Raw genomic sequence first — 9,355 nt, forward strand, 5'->3', positions numbered from 1 at the left:
AGCATGCGATTGCGATTGCACTGCTTGGGGAACGGGGATAAATTAAACAGAAACCATGATTATTGTTGATTACCATTATACCCCTTTTCAGCCTGAGCATTATAAAAAGGAGTAACTATTTTTCGTGTTGTCGTCCTAAGCGATCATTTAAAAGAATGAACAGAAATATTTTATACTGTTTATGAAAATTACTTGAGGTGAAGTTGATAATTGGATGTAGTTAATTTGACTAAATTTTTATTAAACTATTTTTATTTATTAACTTTACATGTATCTAAATTTTCATTTAAATTTAAACTCTTTAAATTTAAATTATGCTATAAAATTATTTTGTATTATAAACTAATCATTTAAGAGCTTAAATGAATTTTTAAAATATTTATGAAATAATTGACCGCAATAATAATAGTTAGTGTATTAGACGATGGTATAATTGTTTTTTTTTTCAACAATATTAGTGATGTATTAAAAATTTTCTATATATGTTCACTTATTCATAGATTTCATCACTCATAGTTGACTGAAAATAAATAAATAAATAAATAATTGATATGAATGGAGTTAAGTAATCACAATTATAAAAAGAAAAAAAAAAACAGATTCAAACCGGAAAACAACCAAGAGAGAGAAATAAGAATTAAACACACCATTTCGAACTTAAATTAAAACTAATTTATTGCTTTATTTATGTAATATAAACGTATATTTATTCAAAATGGAAGAAAATATAATATATATTTTTACTTTTACATATATTTTATCAATCATATTATATGTATATTAAAAATTAAAAATTAATTACTAAATCAATCATCTAGATAAAATATATATTAAAATATAAAATATATATTAAAAATAAATTAAATAACACATATATTTATACATAAATATATTATGACTATTTTGGTAATTGAATTTTTTTTGTACAAATAATATTTTTTTTACATTTTATTCGTACAAATAATTAATCAGTAATGTTACATAACTAGTAAATATTATCATTTTGAGCAAGTATTTAGTTCGCATTTGCACATAAAATATATAATTTATACTTGTAATTTATATTTATGTTTATCAGAGTTTGTACACATGAGTTAACACAATTTACACTTATATTCTCTATAGTTTTACACATATTTTTTTGTGACTATAATTTTACACATATAAATTAATAAAATATATTTATTAAAAATAATTTAGTATTTATACTAATCAAATAATAATTAAAATCACTAAAGATTATTAACCCCAAAAATTTCTTATAATTAATTTTAACGTCATAACTAATTTTCATATTCAAACTCTTCCTTAAGCGTAATTAGTTATCACCAATCCATGAATCATGAAGCAAGTACACAAAAACAAATTCATATTGAGTAAGTTGTGTTTTTGTGATCTTAATATAAATTAATAAGAGCAATTTGTAGAAGAAAACAAAATTAATTAGATTTTTTTTCTATATTATCTTCTAATTTCGACAGATTAAGGATCAATTTGTCGTAAATCGGAGTTTCATTTAAGAATTTGCTGCATATATAAGATAGGATTTGAATTACCGATATTTAATTAAGTGGACTAGTAAACTAACTATATGAGTACAAGACCAACTCAATTTGGTTAAATAAATTAGATTTTGATTATGCTATCTGTCTCTTTTATTTTATTTTATTTTTTCTATGTTATTATGTCTTGAAAAATTCAGTAGGTTTTTTTTTTTTGGTCAAATAGATTAGACAGCCCTTAATCCTAAGCATTACTCATGTATTACACACCCACACAACACACTCACACACACTACATGAATTCATTTAAGGGTTCATATTTCCTCTCCTAAGATTTGAACCCGGGTGCAGCTACTTGTAAGACAGCAGATCCTGCCACTAGCCCAAGCCTCGGCTGCCGGTAGGTTAAATTATCGAATCACATGATGAAAAACATGGATCCCAAAAATTCAGCCCAACATCGAATTCTGAAGAAAACTTGTCGTTAGCTTGTGTCCCAATCCGGCCAAGAAAAAAAAATGCCTGTCTTCTCTGTCTGCTTTAATGTGTTTTGGTTTTGGTGCATGTTTCCTTTTGACACAGAATGCAATAGTATTTCTAGCAGTTATGCATACACTTAAAAAGAGAAGACTTTGTAGATCAGTAAATCCTCTACCACAAATTAAGGCTTTAAAAAACGTTATTGTTTAGGATTTAAGATTGATGGAGTATTAAGACTTCAAACAAAGTTTTGTTACTTTTATGGAAGGCTTATCATAATGTATACTTATATCGGTCTTGTTTAATTTGAAAAATAAAAAAAGAGGTGCCAGGACTTTTTAGGAGATCACCCATCTTAGTATTATTCTCGAAAAATAAAAAATTAATAAACAACTTAATCTGTTTTATTAAAATAGATGAAAATTAGATGCAATTGACTTTAACTTTATGTAAAGTTAATAATTGAGAGCCGTTAAATAAAAATTTAGTTAAATCAGTTAAATTATTTAACTTTTTTCAATTATCAAATTCACTGCACCTAAATTTTCACAATTAAAATATCACTGGACAAGGTGGGTATCAATGAAGCACCGACTTGCTTGACGGCGCCGATGCATCGGCGACGAACCCAAATACGACACGAATATGCAGAAGAAATGTTGGATGCGCAAGTAGGTGAGGTTGTCGATTTATTTTGCGGAACTTCCGCTGCAGCACAAGTCCAAGGCGAGTCTGGTCAGGGAGTTCATTTTTACCAAGTTATGGGCTAAATTCAGGGTCCATCTTTTCTTCAAATTTTTTATTTTTAATCCTTCCAAGACAGGTCTTAAAGTTTTTTACTTTTTATTATACCAAAAAAAAAAAAGTTTTTTACTTTTTAGTAACAAAAATTTTAGAACCGAGTGTTTCTTTCGATTCTATGATCACAAACAAATATGTAATTGTTAACAATCATGACTCAAAAATTTATCTTTGGGCTTATGTCAAGATTTTGAAAAACAAATCCTAATACTGACGTTGCAATGTTGCATACAAAAATTGACATTGTAATTTTTGTGATAGGGTATGTATGAGTTTGTATTTAGGGGTTAAATTAAATCACACTTATTGAAAATAAAAAGAGGTGAAATTCATGCATGTAAGAATGTGAATGATGAATATAAAGTATCTAATAGAATTGAAAAAAAAAATATAGAAGAACAGTGATGATGGTAAAAATTAAAAATTAAAAAGAAAGATAAATTAAAAATTAAAGATTAAATTCTTAATTAATTATTTAATTTCATATTTTGAAATTTAAAAAATTAGAATTAACAATTAAACACATTCATACTAAAAAAATGTAATATTTTTTCTTATAATTCAGATGTGCAAGTAGGTCCGGAAGTGGATTGGTATTGGTCTGGGTCTGCTGTCAAAGTCTATGACTCACGCAATGGTTACTTGTGGTTGTGTAAGCAGATGTTTGGTTGGGAGGAGCGGGAGAATTGGCTTTGGCTTTGGTGTCAGCTCGTTCCGAAAAAGCACAAGTTTTTGACTTGGCTGTATCTTAAGGAGGCTCTTCGTACTGCAAGTTTTCGCTTCAGAAGAGGGATGTCGTCATCGAATAGGTGCTCAAGATGTCTTTCTAGCCATGAATCGGTTTTACATTGTATTCAGGATTGTCCAAAAGCTCAGCTTGTATGGCATAGGTTGGATATTTCTTATCATCCTCTGGATTTGAAAAATTGGTTCTTGTATCATAGCTGTTCAGGTTCTTTTCGGGACTTTGGTTGATATAGCGAGTAAGGAATAATGACATTTTTAATACTCATGAGACTTGGCCTCCGAAAAAAGTGATTTGTTTGGCATCAACTTCAGAAACGGAGCTTAAGAATATTTTTAAATTACAACTATGCCCCCTTCCTCTTTTCCTAAATGGTCCCCCATCCATTGGTACTTTTAAGATTAAGTATGATGCTAGTTATTCTGATTTGGGTGATAGTGTTGGTTTTGCTTGCGTTATTAAAGATTGTAATAGAAGTTGACAAATGGGGTGTTTGGGAATGATTGGGAGTAATGGTATTCTTCAAGGGGAATTGTTTGCTATTTGGAGAGGATATCTCTTAACTTGAGATGTGGGTCAACGAGATGTTATTTGTGAGACGGATTGTTTGGAAGCGTTTAATTTTGTTACTAATCACCGAGATGGTATTAGTTTATTGATCTGTTGATACTCAAAATAAGAGATATCATGCATTGGAATTAGTGTGTTGACTTTCATTTGATTATGAGAGATGCAAACACGGTGGCAGACAACATGGCAAAGATGGCGATGAGGTTACAACTTTATCATGTGAAGCTTCTTTCTCTTTGGGAGGAGTTTAAGAATAGTTTTAAACAGGACTGCAGTTCCTTTGTTTTTTTTTTAATTTATTTAAATCACCAAAAAAATACATTCACACTAGGTACAATTACTTCCAATTTTACCATAATCTCTGGTCTACGCCCAAAACTCACTATCGTCGATCTCCAGTCCACGTCTTTGCGTATAGATATTGAACTATAAAGTGTTATTGGTAATTTGGAGGTTAATGGAGCTGCAAGTGTTGGAGAAGGGTTTTAATTATGGCTGTAAGAGGAAGACGTGGATTTTTATCCTGGGTGTCGCCGGCTTCGCTGGTGACGGCACTTGTAGGCTTTATCACGCACCCATCGTAGTGCGTAAGAGGATGAGAGTTTCCAAGTACTTTCTGTGTGGAAGTCGTTTCCAAGCTTCTTGGCCACCGTCATGTGCGTTGTTACTGACGGAGTTCTCATATGGTAATATTGTGGAAGGGCAAATTTTTGACAAAGTATTTTTGAAAATTTTATTTACATGCAGATGTTCATTTTACATAAAGAGGGATGGTTGTTCTCGTTGCAAATCTATTATTATATTTTATTTTACATACAAAAGGAATGGATGTTCATTTTACATACAAAATGGATGATTGTTTTTGTTGCAAATCCAGTGGGAGGCTTATGGGGCAACAATGGCGCTGATAGAGTTTCTAAGAGAGGTAGCAGCAGCGGATAGTTAAAAATTTGAAAAGGTAAGGTAAAAGAATTTTTTGTTATTTGGTTGGGGTGGCTTTTTTTTATCTTCGGTGGGCTAAAAAATCGACCTATTATTCACGTTGTTCAAATTTTTCGTTGTCTATCTAACGAAACTGTAAAAAAACATAATGAACAAATTATAAGAGCATCTGTACAGTTTCATATCGCGATGTTTTCTAAGAATAGCCAAGTTACTTTTGGCCATAGTGCAAACAATACCCTTCAGCTCAACAGGAAAAAAAGAAAAAGAAAGTACCCCCTTTAATAAAGAAGAGAGACTCAATTTACTAAGCTTATTGCTTGGATGCTTTATTTTTCTGACTTTTCTTTTTCTCTTGTGAGAAATTCTTCCTATATGAATTCTTACATTTTGACCGCAAGTCATGTAATATTTGGCTATCTACCTCCTAAATTCAATGCTTTAAAAACATTGTTACAAAAAGAGAAAGAAAATATTAAAAAAATAAAGTATATAAAACTCAAAAGGTGTTATTTTGTTACTGATAGGTGGACGGATTTGTAAAGACATTTGGTTAATTTTATGACAATAGGTAAGGGAGGCCATATTTTCTTAAAAGTTGATGGAAGTCATGGACCAAACAAAGATTATATATGCTCGCTTATACAATGAAGCAATTAAGAAGGTTGGAGTCATACCAATCATAGCTGAAAATGCTCTAGTATGCAAGGCTATTGAATCATTTATTGAACAAAATTATGATCACATTTCCTAGACTCTATGTGGTGCATACACTAAACTAGGGATTGAAATATATATATATAAAATTCTGTCTGTGAAGATCCTGTCGAGCGACTCTTTAGAACAGTGTGTTACTTCGTCGAAAGAGTTATATGTTGGCTTGGTTAGAACATCGTGAGCGGGAACACCTGTAAAGGTACTCCAACCTTAAGTAAGTAAGGGTAAGAGATGAGTATAATATTGTTCAAAATAAACAACGTACCTTTCACGTAGTTAAGATTTTGTATTTATAGAGTTGATGTGCTATAGGCGATTACTCAGTAGACCTAGTATTGCGGAGCTGTTGAGGATATGTTAGCCTGATTTTGTGGTAACTGCTCCTGAACGTATTCATATAGTTCTGTTATAGCCGAGATGCTCTCTAACTGAAGATAAGTCACCTCTATTATTTCACTTGGATTCTGATTTATAGGTATAATTGGACCAATCTATAGCTAACAGATCAATAGGTATAGTTGGGTCGAGCTATAACTAACGGATCAGTAGGTAAATTTAGGCCGAGTTATAGCTACCAGATCACAACTCCCATGCTTGACCTGTGATATTTTTCAATAAAACATGTTGAGCTTTCAACTTTTCAACCTATAAATCGGAATCGTAGTAATAGTAGTAGCCCCCAAGCTCAACTTATTGGATTGAAAAAAAAGTGTTTCTGCACAGTAATTTGAGCCGAGGTATAACTCCTTCTAGTGTTGAGGTATAACTCCTTCTTCCGTTTATATGGAGTTTTCTATCCTATGAGTACAGACATCGAGCTATACTTCAGTCCTCGAAAAATACCGAAAGGGGTTGAGACTTGATTCTGTTTATATAAGATTTGTATCTAACTTGATTGTGGCATGTTCTCCTGATTCTGAGACATGAGGCATGGATACTGTTCGAGAATCTCGCAGAAAATTATTTGGTGGCTTCTTTGAAGAGGTCCTCTTAGGATTATCAGCAAGTAACTGTTTTTTTTTTTGGAATTTGCTGCACGTGGCCAAGTTATGGCACATGCGGCCGACTTATACGCACGGATAAAAAAGAAACAAGAGAAACATTAGTAGTGAGAAAGTTATATTGAAAGATTGTTTAAGATCAAACAGATAAAATAGATAAACAAATAAATAAATAAATAAAGATTGATAGAAAGATTAAAAAGTGAGAGAGTTATGTCCATCTATAAATCGGTTATGCAATGAGTGGTAGCCCCCAAACTTGGTCGGATTATTATGTCGACACTTATTCAAAAAATAATTGAATGGTAGGAGTTATTCGATCAATACAATTGTGTGGGGATACTTTTCCGCTTGAGAATAATTTTTCACGGCATGCATATAGCATTTGATTGATGCGAATTGAAAAATTTAGAAATATGCATTCATTAACGGAATCGATTGTATGACTCGAGGATATAATGATCCATTGTCTTCGGAAATTTTTCCAACCCACAATAATTTATTGATGAATTTCTTACTCAAAGCAATTAATTTTTTTCGAATTGATTAATAGCCGATTTTGTTCTCGGATGGATTAATTGATTGATTTTGATATATGAAATGATAAGATATATAAATAATGTGAAGTAATTCGAGTATATAAAGTAGTATATACCTCAAGAAGTTATGATGTATTGAAATTTGACATAAAAGATTTATATAAACAAACTAGATTATGCATATACATAGTTTTACCGACGTAGAAACGACTTAGTAATTTAATTTGTTTAGGTCATTTGCCTTTCATTGCTTTTTTTGTAGTTGAGCTAATGGGTCAGCTATCATCTGGACCTCAACTTATCGTACAACGTTCATAAGTTATAACTCGGCCTGAGTTGGTGGAGGATGAGGTAAAATTTGTTCAGCAGCCATGATTGAGGTTCTACAAAAAAGAGGAATAACAAATGAAAAAATAAAATGTGGGATAATGTTAAAGTCGGAATCATGGATATAGATTTTGTATGCTGCAAACTTGTTGGTGAAGAAGTCGGCCACCTCCTGAAAAGTAGAAACAAAACTGAAAACTTCAGAGTGACTAACACCGCGGGCTTGACTTTTGAGGTGCGATCGTCGTCATCTATGCGATTACCAGAAATTTGTCTGTTCTTCTTCATCACGTCAGTCATTTTGTTTCTAGTTTAATAGCTCGGCCACAGGTTGAATTTCTGCTCGCAACAACTCATTGATAACTAAAAGCTCGGCCTCAGTTAAAAGAGGAGGAAGTGGATTGTTTTGTTCTTCCTCGCATTGATTATAACCTTCAAAAGAGGGAAAAGCAAGCAAAAGAGATAATGGTGGGTTAAGTCAACTCGATCTCACAGTAGGCGCCAAATGTTCTGTCCGTAAAGATCCAACCGAGTTATAGTGACTCCTTAGAACAGTGTGTTGCTTAGTTGGAAGAGATATATGTCAGTTTGGTTAGAACACCACAGCAAAAATACTTGCAAAAGATATTTCGACATTCAAGTCAGAGGTGAATCTTAAACAACGTACCTTTCATGTAGTTAAGATTTTGTATTTATAGAGTTGTTATGCTATAGGCGGTTAATCAGTGGACCTAGTATTGCACAGCTGTTGAGAATATGTTAGCCTGATTTTGTGGTAACTCCTCCTGAACGTATTTATATAGTTCTATTATAACCGAGATGCTCTCTAACTGAAAATAAGTCACCTCTATTATAACTCGACCCAAATTTATTTATTGATCCGTTAATTATAGTTCGGTTTAAATTTACCTATTGAAGTATTGATCCGTTAGCTATAGTTCGACCTATTTATATATTTCACAGAGATACGTGATGACATCATTTTCATAACAAATTTCATCATGAGTCACTCATTGAGATTGACTAGCTTTATTGCATTTGTTCCTGCAAAGCATTCTTTTCCATCATTAAAACAAGATTCGCATCAATAATTGTAATATTAAAAAGATTCAAACTCACTAAGCAAGCATTGCAGGAAATGGTGATCAGTCAAGAATAAAACACTTATAAAAACGTTAATCAGAAAAAAGGATACTACTGAAAAGATTTCATGTTAGATATGTGGTGGAATAAAATAATCAATTTTGCGTATGTAATATATGAGGTCTTTGAATTTTGTGATACAGATTCTCTAACTCTTCACTTAGTATATGATATGTGGGAGTGAGATATTCTAATAGAGAAGGTGAAAGAAATTCTCTATAAGTACAAAAGAAAAAGAGGAGATGAATATTCCCACTTTATGAAGTGATTTATTCTATACTCATTGCCAGATAGATAAAAAAACACCACCAACCTTTATTGTATTTCCCATTCTTTGAATTCAAATTTTATTAGGTAATTAAATTATTATATTGTTATACAAAAGGTATTTATTTTATTTTATATAGTATTATAGTCCACATCAACTTAAAAGAGTTCCAAATAAAATTTCTCATCACCAAAATGAAGATATTTCTGTGTAAGTAAACAAGTGTTTAAGAACATATTTTCCCAAAGATAGAAAGTTACTCTTTTGTTCTCTAAATTTTTTATTTTGTACCTTTAAATTCTCTCTTTTGTATAAAAACT

The sequence above is a fragment of the Arachis duranensis genome, chromosome 8 (assembly GCF_000817695.3).
Source record: "Arachis duranensis cultivar V14167 chromosome 8, aradu.V14167.gnm2.J7QH, whole genome shotgun sequence".
Taxonomy (NCBI): Eukaryota; Viridiplantae; Streptophyta; class Magnoliopsida; order Fabales; family Fabaceae; genus Arachis; species Arachis duranensis.